The sequence below is a fragment of the Lithobates pipiens genome, unplaced genomic scaffold, assembly GCF_037356315.1.
Source record: "Lithobates pipiens isolate NorthernLeopardFrog02 unplaced genomic scaffold, aLitPip1_a1.2 Scaffold_24, whole genome shotgun sequence".
Classification (NCBI taxonomy): domain Eukaryota; kingdom Metazoa; phylum Chordata; class Amphibia; order Anura; family Ranidae; genus Lithobates; species Lithobates pipiens.
The window spans coordinates 13310138-13330454 of NW_027507786.1; the positions used below are offsets into that span (position 1 = coordinate 13310138).

A 20317-nucleotide genomic window follows, 5' to 3' on the forward strand; every position below is an offset into this window, starting at 1 on the left:
ATCCCTGCCTCTTCGGGGACCGGAGTTATCATGACATCTTCCGTGCGCTCAACTTGTTTGCCTGACAGGAGGCAACAGAACGGAGTCCCAGGGCTGGCCGAGTGACGCTCAGACTGATAGAAGTTGACAGAGAAGTTCTGAGTCCCAGATAGTAAAAAATGACAGACAAGTGTATCTCTTGCATGGCGGCTGCCTGCTTAAAGTGCAAAGTGAAAGATAACGATCGTGTTTTCCTGAATCCTCCAGCAGACTTGAAATACAAATTCAGTAAAGTTAACCACATGCCTGCTGAGGCGATCTTGTCATTTTTTGTACGCAAGTACCTAGCTTCTGGATTGCTATTACAAGCAACGGGAGGGGACTTCCCCTCACACCATACTTCCATGGCTTGCTGGTTTCTCCTGTCCCACAGGAAGAACCTAGCTACTAGTCAGCACGTCCACCGGCTGGTTGGGCACCTATACCAGGCTGGGACAACAGTGTAAAAATTAATCGCTTCTCTGCCTTTTGGCCAAGATCAAGTGCAGTATCTGTTCTTATCAGTTGCCAGAGGAGGCGCTGTGCTACAGGGAGAGCTATGCAAACCTGATGGTGTAATTGCACCTGGAAGGGTGGTTTCAGCAGAGACTAAATAAGACCGCCCGACAGATACTGGGGGCCAGGGCTGGACTGGGACAGAAATTTGGCCCTGGACTTCATCCAGACTGGCCCACTTACATTTTGAGTGTCCCATCAGCACCCACTTACATCAGAGTGCCCCATCAGCACCCCCTTTCATCAGAGTGTCCCATCAGCACCACCTTACATCAGAGTGTCCCATCACCAGCCCCCTTACATCAGAGTGTCCCATCAGCACCCCTTACATCAGAGTGTCCCATCAGCACCCCCTTACATCAGAGTGTCCCATCACCAGCTCCCTTACATCAGAGTGTCCCATCAGCACCCCCCTTACATCAGAGTGTTCCATCACCACCCCCCTTACATCAGAGTGTTCCATCACCACCCCCCTTACATCAGAGTGTCCCATCACCAGCCCCCTTACATCAGAGTGTCCCATCACCAGTCCCCTTACATCAGAGTGTCCCATCACCAGCCCCCTTACATCAGAGTGTCCCATCAGCACCCCCCTTACATCAGAGTGTCCCATCAGCACCCCCTTACATCAGAGTGTCCCATCAGCACCCCCTTACATCAGTGTCCCATCAGCACCCCCTTACATCAGAGTGTCCCATCAGCACCCCTTACATCAGAGTGTCCCATCAGCACCACCTTACATCAGAGTGTCCCATCACCAGCCCCCTTACATCAGAGTGTCCCATCACCAACCCTCTTACATCAGAGTGGCCCACTGAGCCATCGGCCCACCGGGAAACTCCCGGTAGTCCCGATGGCCAGTACATGCCTGCTGGGGGCCAATCAATGGTCGAGTCTGAGTTGCCTGGAAGGGTTCTCCTGGTGACGATGGGTGCTGCACCAGGTCTGGCCGAAGGGTCGGGTCCCTTGCCTTCTGGCCTAGATTGGTGTAGTCCTTGCTCCGGTCAGTTTTTCGGGAGAGAACACTGGCCCCCCCCTTTCCCACCTGGGGAGGGGGCGTTTAGTATTTCCTGAATGTAATTAGGCAGGAGTAATGGGAGTCGTGGTGAAGTCATTACACGGGCTCTCCATAGGCTCTCAGATCTCCAGGCCTCCCTGGTTGGGGTAGGGGCTGCACTGGCTGGGCTGTTTGTTATGGTTGACATAAAAGCCTGGGGTGAATGTGCCCCTGGACTGGCAGTCCAGGGGTGCCATAATTCTCACAACTGTTGAGTGGCACTTTGACAGGCCTAGTTAGAACTTCAGTCCCCGTCTGGAGCCTAACACCCCGGGGGATCAGGGTAAGGGTAAGGTCCTTCCTAGGGAGGACCGCGTAAAACCTGTTGCATGTTTTGTGTCACTCTTTATGTGTGTGTATTTTTTTTGGCCCCCAGATGGAGTTTTTGGGTGTGTTTCACATGCCACTGGCTAATAAAAAAAAAAAAAAAATGATTCTGTCAGAGAGGAAGATTTGTTCATTTTCGTAAAAAAAAAAAAATTCTTTCGATTTTCATGTCATTCATTATGATGTAAATCTGTAAATTCAAAAATGCGTGAAAGGAAATTCCTAGAATACCTAGAATTTAATAGTTAGTAATAGTTACGTTGTTATTAGTTATTTTTTCAGAGTTTCAAATTTTTGGGGGGTTTTCCGATTTTCGTTCTTTTAAATTTTCGTTCTTATTTTTGGATTTTTCGAATCTATGAATTTTCGAATTTACACAAAAATCTGTTAAATGGGTTTTTTCGCCAATTCGGATATTTCCGAAGTTAACAAATTTGTCAAAATTTGTTTAAAAACAAATTCGGAACGAAACAGATTGCACGTGTCTACTTGTCTTCCTCCTAATCAGGAACATGGTTGTCTATTTTTCTCCAGTCAGTCCATCCCCCACCCAGTTAGAAATGATTCCCTAGGAGCACACTTTCAACCCTTCGATCGCCCCTGATTTTAACCCCTTCCCTGCCAGTGTCTTTTATACAGTGTCAGTGCATTTTTTTTTAGCACTGATCGCTGTATTGGTGTCACTGGTCCCCAAAAAGTGTCACTTAGTGTGACATTTATCCTATGCAATTTCGCAGTCCCACTAAAAATCACCAATTGCCTCCATTACTGGTAAAAACAATAAAAAAAATGTAAAGTACATAAATCTATCCCATAGTTTGTATGCGCTATAACTTTTGCGCAAACCAATGTCGGCTAATCTGGTGCCAATAATTTTGGCGAGGATCTTGACATCAAGGTTTAGGAGTGAGATAGGTCTATAGGAGCCTGGTTCTTGTGGGTCTTTACCTTTTTTGGATAATAATTTAATGATGGCTTGGTTGCCTGTGGGTAGGTAGGAACCGCCTGACCATAGGTGACTGTAGACTTCGTGGAGGGTGGGTTCCAAGAGTGTTGGGCCTGGGCCTTTAGATGGGGCTAGGTTTCTAATGGCATTGGAAATTTCAGGAAGGGAGATGGGTGCGTTTAGAGCATCTAGTTGAGAGGGAGAGATTTGGGGGAGGGTTATTTTCTCAGGAAAGGAAAGTGCTGTCGGTGTATCTATGGGGTCAGCCGTATATAACGAGGAGTAGTAATGTAGCATGGCTTTGTTTATGCCATGTTGAGTGGTTTTAATGGTACCCGATGTGTCTCAGGGGGATGTAATATAGGTTGGGCGGTTGGGGCCCTTACAGAGTCTTGAAAGGAGTTTACCTGCCTTATTCCCAAATTTATGAAGGGCAGCATCCATGTGTGCTTTTTTGGTCAGTTCAAGAGTTTCAGCCCAAGTGTCAAAGGATTGCTTTGCTGAGAGCCATGTCTTCCTATTGTCAGAGGGGTCGTCTGTGTACAGGGATCGTTGAGCTTGATGCAGTCGGGAGCTAACCATTTTGTAATTTTTAAGGGTGTTCCTCTTGAAAGAGGCAGCATAAGAGATTATACGTTCTCTGAGGAAGGCTTTGTCTGCTTCCCAGAATAGATTAGGGTTGTCAGAGTGCAATGCGTTGGTTGAAGTGTATTCAGACCATGCACTTTCCATGTACGGTCGGAAGTCAGAGTTATTTTGAAGGTAGGATGGGAAGCGCCATATTTTGCAATCCGGGTGTAGATCATGGTTGTTGAGCGTTGTCGAGATAGGTGTGTGGTCAGATATAACAATGTTGTGAATGTCAGCATCAGATATCAGTGGGACAAGGTCGTCTGAGCAGAAGAGGTAGTGAATTCTGGTAAAGACATTATGGGGGTTGGAGTAGTATGTGAATTCTCTATCAGCTGGGTGATGGAGGCACCAAATGTTGTGGAGATGGAGGGAGTCCATCGTGGAGGCTAAAAGAGTTTGAGTATTGGGGTCCGGGAGGGAACGCGGGTGTTTGGGAGTACATCTACCGTCGATCAGGTGAATAGTGGAATTGAAGTCCTCGTCGATTATGTGTGGGAGGTGTGGGTCACGAAGGAGCCAGGTCAAAGGTTCACTAAAGAACTGTTTAGTGGGGTTATTGGGTGCGTAGATGTTTGAGATGATCAAATCTCTGGTCCCTAATTGAATATGGGCTGATATAAGGCGTCCTTGGGAATCTGAATCAACATATAGGACAGTGCAGGGGAGTTTTTTATGTATGAGTATCAAAACCCCTGCTTTGCGTCCATTTTAGTTGGAGCCTAGGACCGTGCTCACCCATAGTTTTTTCATACGTTGGAAGTCAGGGGTGGAAAGGTGGGTTTCCTGGAGTAGGGCAATGTCGGTCTTCAATCTTTTAAGGTGGCAAAGGATTTTCATTCTCTTATTGAGGGAACAAAGCCCTTTCACATTCCAGGAGACTAATTTCATATTGGGGGGGCCACAGGGGGTATGTGCTGGTGCTGCATTGAGTTGTGTGCGCTAGCATGTGATGGTGAGCTGCAAGTACATTCGGGGATATGAGGGAGCCTAGGCTGTCTGAGAGTACGGATTTATTGCCATTTGGTCTAAATGTACCATAGGATGAGGGTGCATAATGGAGGGGGGGGGGGGGGGGGTTCAGAAGGAAGGAGGTAAAAGGTAGAAACAATAAAACATATTTGAGAAACTTCACATTTTTCCACATGTAGTCACTGTGTAGGCCAACTCCCATTACAAGACTGCAGTAGTTAAACCCATGTTTAAGAGGATGATGCATGCTGGTAGCTTGGGTTGTGCATGGGGAGAGTGGTCTGAGCTACACAGGGATGCCAGGGGAGAAAATCGTTGTATAAGATAAAACAATAAACCAGTTACTGTATAACAATTTAGCAATATGTAAAACAGTATAAAAGCTAAGCCTTCCAGTAGTTGGAGTACCTGGTGAGGAGGAGAGAACAAAGCTGAGAGAACAATAAAAAATTTGTGAGAGTCATCACGGCTAGGGTTGAGCCGGCATGGCCGGTTAGAGAGCAATAGTGACTGGGGCCAAAATGGAGCTGTAAGAGCACTCTTCAGTGAGGTGTGGAGCGATGTTGGTCTGGGCCTGAGGCTCTGAACTGTTTTGGAGAGTCTTTGCATGGGCTCCTTTGGTCCAGAGAACAGTTGATAGGAGCTGTTCTGGAAGAGGGGCTGAGGTCGGGACCTGTGCGTAGTGAAAGCTTGTCACCATTAGGGGCTTTGAGCCAGAGGGTAGCTGGGAAAGCTAAGATAAATTTGAATTGTTGCTGGTGTAGCTCCGAGCAAATTTGTTGGAAAGCTTTCCTCTTCTTGGATACTTCAATGGAGTAATCCACAAAAATCAGGATCTTTATTCCGAAGAAAAAGAGAACATTGGGACTTTAAATGAGGCGGTGACCGGGTAAGGTCAGTTGCCTCCATCCCTATTTGAGTAAAGAAATCAAAATGACTGGAGGTTGGGACTTTAAATGAAGCAGGCAGGTGTAAAACATTTACATTTATTGGAAAATCAATGGTAAGTTGCATGAGGGTAGTCATGAGTACATCAAGAAGACCAATATATTCCATTCAATGGATAAACATACAGCAATAACAATTGACCACAAAAATACAAATCACATATTACAAGTGATCATTAGGTAAGTAAAACATATGGTTGGCATAAAACATGGCATATAGTAGCTCTATGCATTTCGTGGATTCATCCACTCTTCAGGAGCATGCACGTGGAAAACTGAATGCTGTAGTATAATAACAAATAATATCTGTAAGGTCTGGCCCTGTCACGGGAAATAGAGGTTGAAATAAAGTAATTAAAAGTAATATTGGCTAGGATAAACCCCCCCCAAAAACCACTCTCAAAAGTACTTACATTGTCTGTATCTATGCAGTAGCAATGTGCCAAAATGAATCAGAATAACCCCATATGGGTATCACTGATGGGAGCTGAGGTGGTTAAGGCAGATCAGGACTGGACAAAGATGGTTTCCAAGAAAGGAAATTCCAAAGATTAATAAGATTAATAAGTTTTCCACGTGCATGCTCCTGAAGAGTGGATGAATCCACGAAATGCATAGAGCTACTATATGCCATGTTTTATGCCAACCATATGTTTTACTTACCTAATGATCACTTGTAATATGTGATTTGTATTTTTGTGGTCAATTGTTATTGCTGTATGTTTATCCATTGAATGGAATATATTGGTCTTCTTGATGTACTCATGACTACCCTCATGCAACTTACCATTGATTTTCCAATAAATGTAAATGTTTTACACCTGCCTGCTTCATTTAAAGTCCCAACCTCCAGTCATTTTGATTTCTAGGATCTTTATTCCGTCGATCTGGAGAGATCTGGATTGCCTGAATTTCTGTAAGATGAAAGCTGTGTCTGAGTAGTTGAGGTATTTGGCGATTATAGGTCAAGGCGATTTACTTTCAGAGTTAAAGGATTCCATGCGGTGGGCACACTCTACTGTGCAGGGGCCTGGGAGGCCTAGTGCTTCGGGAATGCACCTCACACAAAGGTCCATGAGGGCTGAAGGCTGTAGCCATTCTGGAATGCCCACAAATCCCAGATTACTCCTTCTGGACCTATTTTCCAAATCATCCAATTGCTCTAGAATGTATTTGTTCGTCTTGTCTTGGGCCTGCTCTGAGGATTGCGTCTGGTACAGTTCCTCCTCTATATTAGCTATGCGGTGCTCAGCCTCATTCAACTGGAGGCATGTTCCCCTAGCTGGGCCTGGAGCTGTTGCATGCCTGCGCTGACAGCTTTTGCTACAGAGGCTGTTATCATTGGGGAGAGGAGAGCTGCCACAGCCTGTGCAATCAGGTCTGTATTATGGTCCCCTGTGTGCTGTGTTGCGGTGTCAGCCTGTGAGGAGGAGTGGGCTGAACCGGCGCTTACCTCCACGCCGGGCCCCGTTTCTATGGAGGGCTCCATGTAGGCCAAAGCCAGGGCCTCGATTTGCAGCTGTGCCGCTTGCGCCGTCACGGCCGTGTATGAACACGGGCCGTTTTTTTTCCACAAATCAATCCATCTCGTGACCGGATGAGCGGTGAGTGTGGCGGGTTTGCGGACTTTATATGCCATTTTAGGAGTCTGGCTGCAGGAGCAGGAGGTGAAGAGCAGCTACTCCATGTGGCTCTGGAACTGGAAGTGAATTTGTTTATTTATTATTGGATGTGTTTTATAGCAGAAAGTAAAAAATATATATTATTTGAAGAAATTCAATTATTTTTTACATTTTTTATTATTTTATTGGATGTTATGTTTATTGGATTTATTTATTTATATTATTATTGGATGTGTTTTATAGCAGAAAGTAAAAAATATATTGTTTTTTTTTAAAGAAATTATATATTTTTTTCATATTTTTTATTTATTATTTTATTGGATGTTATATTTATTTATTGGATTTATTTATTTATTATTGGATATGTTTTATAGCAGAGTAAAAAAAAATAGTTTTTTTTTTCAAAACTGGCACTCTTTTTTTTGTCTATAGTGCAAAAAATAAAAACAGCAGAGGTTATCAAGTACCACCAAAATAAAGCCCTCTTTGTGGGGGGGGGGGGGGACACATCAATTTTATTTGGGTGTAGCGTCTCACGACCGCACAATTGTCAGTTAAAACAATGCAGTGCAAAAAAAAAAATGGCCTGGTCAAGAAGGGGGGCTGAAGTGGTTAAGGATGAATAACTCCCCCGCCCCCCAAATGAGCATTTGCCGTGATTTTAGCGCAATTTGGAATTGCAGGCGGAAGTTTCTGTGAACCCGGTTCCTAAGGATAAGTTCAAATCACATTTTTTTTTTTGGCCCCATCCTTTTCAGAGATCCATTTGTAAACAATGACAAACTTTTTTTTTTTTTTTTTTCACATAAACGATAAATATCAGTCTAGTTGCTTCTTCTTTTCGCTGCTCACGTTTTCCATATGTCTCCGGATGGAGTCTGGGATTGGAAGACGCGGTTGTCCAAGGAACAGGCAGAGTGCGGCGCATTACGCCAATTTCCTCCACGCTGAGATTTTTTTTTTTCCCCCGGATCTCCCGCATTCTCGCCATTCACAATTTACACACATTCAGAGTGTTTATGTTCTCAAATCAGAATGTTTGTGTCAAAACAAGAGTGAGTAATTAGAGGACCGGCAGCGATTCGAACAGCTGACACCATTCGCTGCACACAGATCCGGTTTTGTTTTATGCGCTGAACTGACATTTCTGACGGGATGTGGTCACAGCCACTGCCAAAGCAACACAAAATTCAGTGCTGAGCCAGGGGAGAAGGCGAATTACTTGCGTCTGTCCTGTGATTGGCTACAGTGCGTAGTAGGAATGCTTATAACCGCAGAAAAATGCCTGCGACCTAAAGTTCACTCTGTGCACTGTGTGTCACAAACAACTGCCATTTTTTATATATATATATATATATATATATATATATATATATATATATATATATATATATATATATATATATATATATAAAACAATAGGGAAAGATTATAAACGCACTACTCTCTCTCCCACCTCAGCGCTTAGGGTTCAAACGATCCTACTCAACATATAATAATTGTTAGTTTGCACTAAAAACAGCAGCTACTTCAAAAGCAATAGACATACATAAAAAAGATTATAAGAAATTTTTGATAAACTAATAAAAGGTAACAAAATTAAAAATAATCCAAGCAGCGCTCCCATCAATTTAGCAAGTTGACGTAAGTAAAAAAGGAAATTACAGTGTTGCCGCAATAATTCATATATTCAAACAGTTCATATCTTTAGAGATAAATGAGTTCTGAAAATACAGACACGTCCGTAAAAAGATTGTAAGAGGTGAATCTCGTGGGTACAGGTAGGAAACAATGGGTGCACTTCACACAGACTTCTCCACACGGTGCTCCACACGTCCCCCTTAGGGGGTTAAACTCACCAGAAAACCACGTAAATGAGCCTCACTCCAACTATCAGATCATCACATCGACTCCCAATATGCGCTTCCGTCATCCAATAGTAGGCAGCGGAGGAACGTGTTTGTTAACCACTTCGCATCCAGGCCAATTCTGACATTTCTCTCCTACATGTAAAATTCATAATTTTTTTGCTAGAAAATGACATAGAACCCCCAAATATTATATATGTTTTTTTTAGCAAAGACCCTAGAGAATACAATGGCAGTTGTTGCAACTTTTTATCTCGCACGGTATTTGCGCAGCAATTTTTCGAACACGTTTTTTTTCTGAAAAAAAAACAGTTTCATGCTTTAAAAAAAAAAAAAAAAGTAAGTTAGCCCAATTTTTTTGCATAATGTGAAAGAGGAAGATATGCCGAGTAAATAGATACCCAACATGTCACGCTTCAAAATTGCACGCGTTTGTGGAATGGCGCCAAACGTTGGTATTTAAAAATCCCCATAGGCGACGCTTTAAATTTTTTTACTGGTTACATGTTTTGGGTTACAGAGGAGGTCTAGAGCTAGAATTATTGCTCTCGCTCTAACGTTCGCGGCGATAACTCACATGTGTGGTTTGAACACCGTTTTCATATGTGGGCGGGGCTTACGTATGTGTTCGCTTCTGCGTACGAGCACATGGGGACAGGGGAGCTTTACATTTTTTTTTTTTTATTGTTCATTTTATTTTATTTTTTTTTAGTTTGACACTTTAAAAAAAAAAAATAATTTGATTACTTTTATTCCTATTACAAGGAATGTAAACATCCATTGTAATAGGAATATGGCACGATCGGACCTATTTACAGTGAGATGTGGGGTCAATAAGACCCCACATCTCACCTCTAGACTGGGAAGCCTAAAATAAAAAAAATAAAAAAACGATCCTGGCTTCTCAATTGGCGCTGTTAATTTGAATGCAGAGGCCGGGCGTGACATCATAACATTGCGCCAGGCCTCCGAACGATCATAGAGACTCCGGGGACGATCTGGTCCGGCGGAAATCTCTATGGTAACTTCCGGGGGCCGGCGGATCCTGTGACCGACTCACCGATGAAATCGGTGAGTCGGTACAAGCACCGGACGCCCCCCTCCTGCCGCCCGGAAGAACGATCAAGTGGCGGAACAGCCGCTATGATCGTTCTTATGGTGCAGGGAATCGCCGGCTGAAAACGCTGATATCTGATTGATGACTGTGGCCTCAGGCATCATTCAGATATACCGCCACAAAGCCCATGACGTCATATGACGTAGTATGGGCGCCAAGTGGTTAAGCTTTACTTCAACTCTCACATCAGCAACTCCAAATTGTGGTTTACAACTGGGTCGATTTTGCTGTTCACACATGGGCTCCTGTTCCTTTCTGTGCTTGTCCGGGTTTCAGCGTGCACGTGCGCAACTTCCGGTCGCCGTCAAGCCAATTCCTGACAGGTTTCGTCACTGAGACTTTGTCAAATGCACGTTTGCATTTATGCATGGGGACAGGTGCTTTTTCTTTTTTTTCTCTTTTGCTTTTTTTTTATTCAAGTCAATTTTCTTGTATTTATTTATTTATTTATTTTATTTATTTATTTAACTTTATTGCTATCACAAAGGGGCTAACAGGCCGCCTATTTGATAGATTTGGGCAGCAAAAGGTTCTCTTTATGGAGACATCAGGAGTTTATTAGACCCCTGTCTTCCAATGCAGCTGATCAAGCAGCGATCACGCTCGGTTAGCTGCTTCCTCGGCTGTAACAGCTGGGAAGTGACAGTTCAACAAAAGCAGGTCTAGCCAGCAATTGGTTTGGCTTGCTGTATCAAACTAGAAGAAATTCCAGTGAAGGTCCAGTTCACCTCTAGTCCATTCACACTGTTTTCACTCTCAAGCCCTGATGAAGGGAACATCTTTGGACTGCTGAAATGGATCGGATACTCTTTAGATTGCCCCCCCCCCCCGACTTTTATTGGAATATATTTTTATCTTGAACTTTTACCAATGGCGGCACATCAATGGACATGTTTATCACAGAAGGTTATGGAAGCAGAGCTGGACGACTTGGAGTTGATGGTGGTGTAGAGTTAGTAATGTGTACTGTGCCCACTACAAGCCAAGGGGAATGTGGAAATGCTCTGGGGAGGGGGTGTAGAACCTGCTACCCAAGAACCAGATCCCCTACATCAACACCTTACAAGTCTTTTTTTCCCCACTTTCCCCAACTACCCAATACTCCCCCCTCGCTGTTTGCCAGTCCACTGGCACTTACCCGATCTAGGCGAAGCGCACATCGGGCAGTGGCAGGGATCGGGCAGCAGTGGGCACATTGGGCAGCAGTGGGCACATTGGGCAGTGGCGGGGACATCAGGCAGTGACAGAAATCGGGACATCGATGAACACCGGGCAGTGGTGGGGATCAGGCAGATGTGGGCACATCGGGGATCGGTGGGCACATCTTGCAGTGGCAGGGATTGGGCAGCAGTGGGGACATTGGTCATTGGTGTGCACACTGGGCAGTGGTGGGGATCAGGGCATTGGCGAACATCAGGCAGTGGCAGAGATCGGGCAGCAGTGGGCACATCGGGGATCGTTGGCACATCGGGCAGCAGCAGGGACATCGGCATTAGTGTGCACACCAGGCAGCGGTGGGGACACCGGGCAGCGGTGGGGACATCAGGCAGGAGTGGGGAGTGGTGCATCGGCAAACATCAACAGGCTGCGGCGGGCATGGGGCAGCAGCTCCTGTGTCTTCTCCTTCACTTCCGCTGTACGTCTCCTCCTCTCCTCCTAGGCATCCCATAGGATCGCCTGTCCTTGCAGCCAGGTGACAGGTGTGAGACCCGCTTCCCGATTGGCCGGGAGGAGGATCAGTGTTGCAACAGCGAGTATTCATTTGCTGTTGAAACACACCTAGGTGGGCTCCTGATGCAATGCTCTGCGTCCCAAGCCCACCCTATTTTGAAGCCTATTAGAGCCTCTGGCTCTAATCAAGTACTTCAAAAAACACCCCCCCATAGGAATTCATGTGCCCCGTGTCCTGAAAGGGGTCAGGCGCATGGATAGGGAGAGCGGCAGTGATGGATAGGGGAGGCGGTGCCAGTCCACCCACAATGAATAAATGAATGAATAATTTGTATAGCGCACAAAGCGAACTGAATTGCCTCAAGGCGCTGTGCGGAGCTTTGTTGTCCAGCTTCTAGAAGAGGACGGTCTTGAGTTTTTTCCTGAAGACCTGGTGCTTTTCTTCCAAGCGGACGTTGGTTGGTAGAGCGGAACGCTCTATAGCCGTGGTCTTTGGACAGCGAATCTCCATTTCCCCTTTATTTTGTACCGAGATTTGGTAACGAGGAGGTTTTGGTTAGAGGATCGAAGACTGCGGTTGGGAGCGTAGTGTTTTATTTTCGCGAATAGGTATTGATTAGCGTCTCCATGCATGCATTTGTGAGTAAGGCAGAGGGTCTTGAATGGGATTCGATTCCGTACGGTTATCCAGTGTATGCTCCTCAGGGAAGGAGAGATGGATTCCCAGGGTTTTTTCCCTGTTATCAGCCTTGCCGCCGTGTTTTGGATAAGTTGTAATCGCGCATGTTGATATTGGGGTAATCCTATGTAAAGGGAGTTTGCGTAGTCAAGTCGTGAATTAATGACTGTTCCAACTACTACTGCTTTGTCCTTCTGTGGGATGAACGGGATTAGTCTGTGTAGCAGGAGAAGCAGATGGTGAGAACCACTGACTACTGCTCCTATTTGGGCATCCATTGACATCTGCGAGTCAAAGATGACCCCGAGACTCTTTGCCTTGGTCTTTGGGGGGATGGTCTGCCCTGGATGGTGTCCAGGGGATCTTGGTTCGGGACTTATGGTTTGTGTGGAGGATGAGAATCTCTGTTTTTGATTCGTTGAGTTTGAGGGAGTTAGTGGTCATCCAGTCTTTTATCAAAGGAGGCAATTTTCTAGTTGCTGATGATGGTCTTTTTGTTTAGTGATACGAAAATAAAGTTGCATGTCGTCAGCGTATGAGTGGAAGCAGAGGTCCGATGATCTGATGATATTGAGGAGTGGGCGGATGTATACGTTGAAGAGCACTGGCGACAAGGGCGATACTTGGGGGACTCCGCAGGAGACTGCCTTGGTTTCAGAGGTGAATTCTCCTAGTTTCACTGTCTGTGACCGATTTCCTAGAAAGGATGCGAACCATTGAAGATCTGAGCCTGTGACTCCTGCTACTTCTGTGAGGCGGATGAGTAGAGTATAATGATCCACTGTATCAAATGCTGCACTGAGGTCCAACAGTACCAGGAGACATGATTCTCCGTCGTCCGCTGCTTCGAGGGCATCATGCCATATCTAGAGGAGAGCTGTTTCTGTGCCATGGCCCGGGCGGAAGCCTGATTGCAGTGGATCTAGGAGCTTGTGTGTATCCAGGTGGTGTATCTGTTGAACTACAGCTTTCTCCATGATCTTGGAGATGGTGTTGAGGCTTGTAATCGGCCTGCGGTTGTTTGGATCCTGAGGGTCGAGGTTAGGTTTCTTTAGCAGGGGTTTGACGATGCCTTGTTTGAGCGCGCCTGGAACAATCCCTTCTTTAAACGACTGATTTATGAGGTGGGTTATAGTGGGAGTCACGATGTCGGAGCATTCTTTCAGGAGTTTTGTGGGGATGATGTAAATTGGTGATGTACTGTCTCGAAGGTTTTTGACTATGTTTTTAGTGAGGTCAGTGGTAATTGGGGTCAGCGAAAACTTCGGCGGTTGTGGGATGTTGGTGTAGATATCTTCTTTTTGCTTTTGTTGACTGGGGTTGGCTGTTTTTTTCTGATTAATTGTTTTCCTGATGGTTTCGATTTTGTTGATGAAAAAATCTGATAATTCATTGCAGAAATCTTGGGTTTCGTTTGCTGGGGGCTCTAAGCATACTGGGTTCATCGATTAAGCGACTATTTTAAAAAGTTCCCGAGGGCGGTTTAAGGCCATTGAGATTGGATTTGAGAAATTACCCTTTTTAGATTTGAAGATTGCTTTGCGATAATTCACCATGAGTCCTTCGTAGTTTGTGTGGTTTTCCTCGGTGGGATTTCGTCTCCATGTTCTTTCAGCTCTTCTGCGTTCTTGCTTTAGTAGAGAGAGGTGGTCATAAAACCATCCTGAATTTTTCCTCCTGATGCGTGTAATGCGTTTTGGAGCTACTGAGTCTGCTGATTGTAGTAATACCTTGTTAAGGGAGCTGAATATTTGCTCAGATGAGTGGCTTAAATCCAGCGTTGCTATTTTGTTGGATAAAATGGTTTTGAAGGTTTCGGAGTGTAGTTTCTTCTGCGATCTGGCCCAATGCGTTGTTGTTGCAGGTTTCCGTTTTTGGTGTACGGTATTGGAGGAGATTTTGAATTTAATGGCGTGGTGGTCCGTCCATCGTAGTGTTATGTTGTCGAGTATGTCAATGTCCATATTTTATTTGAAGATGAGGTCCAGGGTGTGTCCTGACCCGTGTGTGGAAGTCTTTATCAGTTGCTGGAGACCCAGTTCTTCCAGTTGGTCGATGCAGGCGGTCGCAATGTGATCTTGCGAGTCGTTTGCCCAAAGGTTAAAATCCCCGAGTGCCATAAAGTTTTTGGATTTCAGGGTGTGTATTGCAATGAATTCTGTGAGGGGTGGCCCAGGCGGTCTGTAGCATAGTACAATGTGAGTGGTGTCATGGGGTGTTGATTGAAGATGTAGCGCCAGTGTCTCCATAAAAGCCACTGGGTTCTGTACCATTGGTTTGGTGAGCATCAGGTGCGATTTAAAGATCACTGCTAGGCCTCCTCCTTTTTTCCCTTTTCCGATGCTCCATTAGGATCCTATAGTTCTTTGGCACCAATTCGGTGAGGATGGTGTTGCAGTCGGGAGTAAGCCAGCTTTCGTTATGAAGAGACAATCTATGTTGTTATCGATGATGAAGTTGTGTACTTCCAGTCTGTGTTTGACTGCCGACCTGGTGTTGATCAAGGCGCATGCTAATTGTTGTGATTGAGTAGCTATCTTCCTGTGTTTGACGGTTGATTGTAGGCTGGTATTAAGTAGTCGTTCTTTTTGTAGGATTTTTTGTAAAGAGGGTGGCAATATTGAGGTGGTATTCCTTAGTCTGTGGAGAACTTCTGCTGAGTATTTGAAGTGGCACATGGCCCGCGGAAGGAAGTTGATGGTACTGGGAGGACAAAAGATGGTGATCCTGCTCCGGGATTCTATCCTGTTGTCGGTCTAGTTATCAGCCTTGCCGCTGTGTTAAGGCTATTTGTAAGCGCGCAAGTTGATCTTTGGGTCACCTATGCGGACAGAGTATTTATATTGGGGTCGAGAATTCCTGGCTGTTCCAGCTGCCTCTGCTTGAAGCGAGGAACCTTGACCAGAATAGTACTGCTGGTGAAAGCAATGGATGGGCCTCCCCTGGCTATTACCCTAATCAATGTTTCTACTACAGACTGCTGAGGTCTGAGGGCTGCACATCATATACCAAAGGGTATATGGGCAGCACTTGGCCCGCAGGTTGGGTAGCAGGGCTCAATGGGGATGGAGCCACCAGGAAACAGGACACAGGGAAGAGAGGTTCTTGAAAGACAGAACGCAAAGAAAATACACACAGCAGCAATGATTAGTGCTAAGGTCTGCAGCACCACCTCCTTTGTACATTGATGGGTTTTATAACACTTAATATCTAAAGTGAAGCGAAGCAGCAGGAACCCATACTTCCTCTGAAAAAGAATGGAGAAACAGCAATTTGGGCTGTTTATAAATAGGCCGCCTTGTGTTGTAGAGTTCTGCAATAATTCTCTGACAATGGAGACACAAGGTAGAAATCCATAGAAGACCTATTATCTGCCAACATTCAGCATCTGACGGCTGCAGCCGTTCCACCTGCCAGCCCCTCCCAGCACTCAAACCTCAGTCTCGCTAAATGTGACACGGCTTCTAAAAGGACATTTTTGCATCTCCGACATCTCCCGTCCCCCGAGCCCTAAACGTAAGTGACAGTTGTTGACAGCATTCACAGGGCTGTTCTTGTACGAGGAGTTAATGTATTTTCTCAGCCTGTTCTCGGTTCTCGGATTCAGCATAAACACGCGGGGTCACGTCAAACATTCCTAGGTGGATCTTTGATGATGGAAATCAGGCTGCGGGAAGAATAAAGATGGCAAAATAAGACGGAAGCCTTTTGTCATTTTTTTTTTTTTTTTTGGGGGGGGGGTTAAAAATTGGATGATACTCTAGCCCAGTGTTTATAACCCTTTTTTCTGTCGCAAAACCCATTGTAAATATGCAAAATCTTGAGGGATACCAACCAGTCTAAAGTGTAAAAATGTAAATGTTACTTATCAGTGGCAAATCTGAGCCTGGGATGATACTCACAACCACCTTGATGAAATTAACTTCATGTCAGAAGGCCCCCCTTCACTTTAGATGTCACCCTTTTTTCATGTCAGACCCCCCTCTTTACATCAGAGTCCCCCCTATCACATCAGAGGTTTTACTATACATCAGAGCTCCTGTCACGAGAGCCATGTACCTGATGTGAGACCGAAGTAGTGGGGAGGCCTCCCTTGCACCTTGGGTCTCTAAAGCCTCTGGAGATGGAGACAGAGACTTGGTGGACACCGAGTGGCATGGGTGCCAGCGGTGCGGAGCACCATGCAAACCTTAGGCCGAGGTCAAGTCCAGTTTGACAATGAAGCATAAAAGTGTTAATCAGAAGAAGAATTTTTGAGATACAAGCTGGGGGTCTGTTCCAATCTGGCAGCTGAGTACAAAAGGGGCAAAGAAGTAGAATAGTTAAGGTGCAAATCCGAGGTCAATGTCAAGCAGCAATCAAGAGTAGTCAAATAGGTTTCCATATCACAACAGGGTCAGACAGATCACACACTAGCACAGGAACAAGGGGGGACTGAAGATAATATAGCAATTTGGCAGTGTCTGGGCTGGGCTTATATAGGGAAGTTTGAGGTCACGTCCTGTGGGCCTCCTGGGGATTTTCCCACCTTTTTCCATTAGGCCAGTGTTTCTCAATTCCAGTCCTCATGGCCCACTAACAGGTCATGTTTTCAGGATTTCCCTCAGATGAAACAGCTGGGGTAATTACTAAGGCAGTCAAACTGATCAAATCACCTGTGCAAAATAATGGAAAGCCTGAAAACATGACCTGTTAGTGGGCCATGAGGACTGGAATTGAGAAACACTGCATTAGGCTGATGTCATTTCCTGTGCACCTCCTGGGTATTTTCCCCGCCTTTTTCTCTCAGGTTGAAGTCACTTACTGTGCATGTCCTGGGAGGTTTCCTGTCCTTTTCCTTTAAGTCTTCTGTGCAAGTGCGGGTTGGCGCCCTGAGGCGTCTTTGGCGCATTCACTCAGTTGGCACAGATTTCCTCTTGTGGCAACGTGCCATTGGTGCATGCGTAGTAAGCCCTGGACTCTTACAGCTCCCCTTCACATCAGATTCCCCCCTCACATCAGAGTTCCCTCCTACATCAGTGGCCCCCTTATACCTAGGAGCACCTCATCACACCAGAGTGGCCCCTCTACATTGAAGACCCCTTATGCTGAACCCTCATCACATCAGAAGCCCCCCCTTCACTTTTGATGTCACTCCTTCATATCAGACCCCTCTTTTCACATCGGAGGTCTGGCTGTCACATTAGCGGTCTCCCTAAACATCCCTCTAGACATCAGTGGCCCCCCTATACATGGGAGCTCCTCATCACATCAAAGTGAGCCCTATACATCAAAGACCCCTTCATCATTAACTCCCATCACATCAGAGCCTCCATCACATTTGAGCCCATCACATTTGGATTTATTAGTCCCTTCAGCTATCACAACTGTACACCCCGTATTGGCCAGAGCAATTTTCACTATGGGCCTGTCAGTAACACCTTTGACTTACCTTAAGGAGAAAATTCACCCCTGCTGTGGTGTTTAAAAAAATATAAAAAAACTGAGCATAAAGCTCAGAACGTCAAGGAAAAAAAACTCGACAGGAGTATTTCCTAATAGTTCAATGGGAACGGGGACTATTGCGGTATCATATACTTAATCAAAAAAATCAATAAAATTCAATCATATTTTATTATAAATTAATCCACATCGATAAGTGATAAACAAACATTTACACAGAGAGACCAACAAATATTCAATCCAATAAAAGGACAGAATAAGTTCAAAAAATGACATTGATTTCCAAACAAAGGGATTTTGTTACGGAAGTGCAGAGTTGACGTATAAATCCGACCGGTTTCGCGGCACAAGAAACGCTGCTTCCTCAGGGAATGTCACTTTACAAATCCCTGGAACTCCCAACCCCTCAACAACCAAGCGACCGACTTCGAGACACCCTCAGATCAGGGTGCCCCCCCTGGGGGCAGACATGGGGGTATGTAATAGGTAGAGAGACACTGAAACAGCGAGTAAGAGGACACCACTCTGTCTGGTTACTAGAAAATAAGTTGTAAAATACAGGTCCTGGCATCCAACATTTGTCCGCGGAAAATCTGACAACAATTGTCCGATGGAGCGTACACACGTCGGGTTTTCTACCAACAGCCTGTCATCACACATTCCCCATCGGAAAATCCGATTGTGTGTAGGAGGCTATAAAGTGGTCCTTCTGCAACAAAAAACTGTCTGGTCCCAATTTTCTTTTTGGTTTTGCAGGCCGCGCTCACTTGTCAGTGGCGTCTTCTCAGCGCTCCTCTTGTGGCTGGAAGGTTTTTCTCTGCAGCGTGGAAATCTCCCAAACCATTCTGCCAGGGATAAGGACAGATTGACCTGTCAGCAGCAGTTGTCGGATACGCCGGCTCGTCCTTCACCAGGTCACGCAGAGTCAGTAGAAGCTCGAATTAGCCCATTAACATGTCTTTTTGTACTGTGCTGGTAGCAGATGTTGCTTTATATCCCCCCACCCCACCCCCACCACCCTCATACATTCCCCCAAACCCAGGCAAAGCTCTTGTTTTAAGCTTTATTTCTTAATGAAATTCCTGGAAACACATCCAGCACTAACAAATGTCAGGATTGCCTTACATTTAATTAAAAAAAAATATGAAATCTACATATTGCCTGTGATTAATCTGCATGAAGAATATTTAAAAGAACCAGTGTCGGTTGTATGGAAGCAACTTTTTAATTCCACTAGACATTTATCACTTCAGCTCCTTAACCACTTCAATACCGGGCATTTTCACCCCCTTCCTGCCCAGGCCAATTTTCAGTTTTCAGCGCTGTCACATTTTGAATGACAATTGCGCGGTCATGCTGCACTGCACTCAAATTAAATTTTTATCTTTTTCCCCACCCCCCCACAAATAGAGCTTTCTTTTGATCACCTCTGCGGCCTTTTATTTTTTTGCGCTATAAACAAAAGAAGTGCGACAAGTTTGAAGAAAACACAATATTTTTTTTACTTTTTGCTATAATAAATATCCATATTTAAAAAAAAAAAAAAAAAAAAAGAATTTCTTCCTCAGTTTAGGCCGATATGTATCCTTCTACAAATTTTTGGTTAAAAAAAAAAAATCGCAATATTGATTGCTTTGCGCAAAAGTTTTAGCTTCTACAAAATAGGGGATAGTTTTATGGCGTTTTTATTATTATTATTATTTTTTTAATAGTAATGGCGCAATCTTTTTTAGGGGACACAACGTTTCACCAAATCTCCTCAACCAGACCCATAAATCCTCTGTGGGTATAGACTAATTTCTTGTCAGGATAGTCACATTCTTAATCAAGGGCTGACGTGAGCCAACTTTGGGGAAAAGGCCTTTCCAGTCTGGCTGGCCCCTATACACACGCTCAAACCGCTCCCAAAGCAGATCCAGTGATTCTGGACGTAAAAATTATAAATCATATTCATAGAAACCAGCCGGATCGATAAGTGCATAAATATCCTCTGCCTTAAATCCCATGGCTGGGATCTTATCCACAACCACCTTCCTGATAGGTAGAATATCTCCTCCTTCCCACCTGAGCTGTACCACATTCCTGTGTTTAATGGAAGGTGCATTAGGTGAAAGTCGCACAACTGGCTCCCTTCCACTAGCAGCAGCATGACTTTGTCCCGACACAGCCTTAGCATAAATTCCTAATTGAGATAGGTGACACTTTAACAGGCTGCATAGGAATATTACCTGGCTGCATAGAAACTCTGAAAACTGGTGTGGTAAATTACCCACCACTTGATCCTCCCTCGTCCCCTCCAGCACAACAGTCCTGCTCACCATAGTCCCGGAAGTACCACAGATACCAGCAGTCCTGTCATCAAGTCTTTTGTTTAGAAAAAACACCAGCTGTTTCAGCATTCATACGGGGCCCTCCTGCTCTGCAATTTCAATGTTCATGCGACATTCCTGCTCTGCACTATTAGTGTCCATGTGGGACTCCTCGCAGCCAGCTCCTCCTGCATTC

The 20317-nt window shown here is 45.0% G+C and overlaps 1 protein-coding gene and 1 pseudogene across 1 annotated transcript in view; both read left to right on the forward strand.

Annotated features, from left to right (window-relative positions):
* The window catches only part of NELL1 (neural EGFL like 1), a 1213537-nt gene that overhangs the window by 951074 nt on the left and 242146 nt on the right, over positions 1-20317 (forward strand). The gene's annotated exons all lie outside the window — the stretch shown is intronic.
* On the forward strand, positions 492-633 carry LOC143929753 (U2 spliceosomal RNA; annotated as a pseudogene).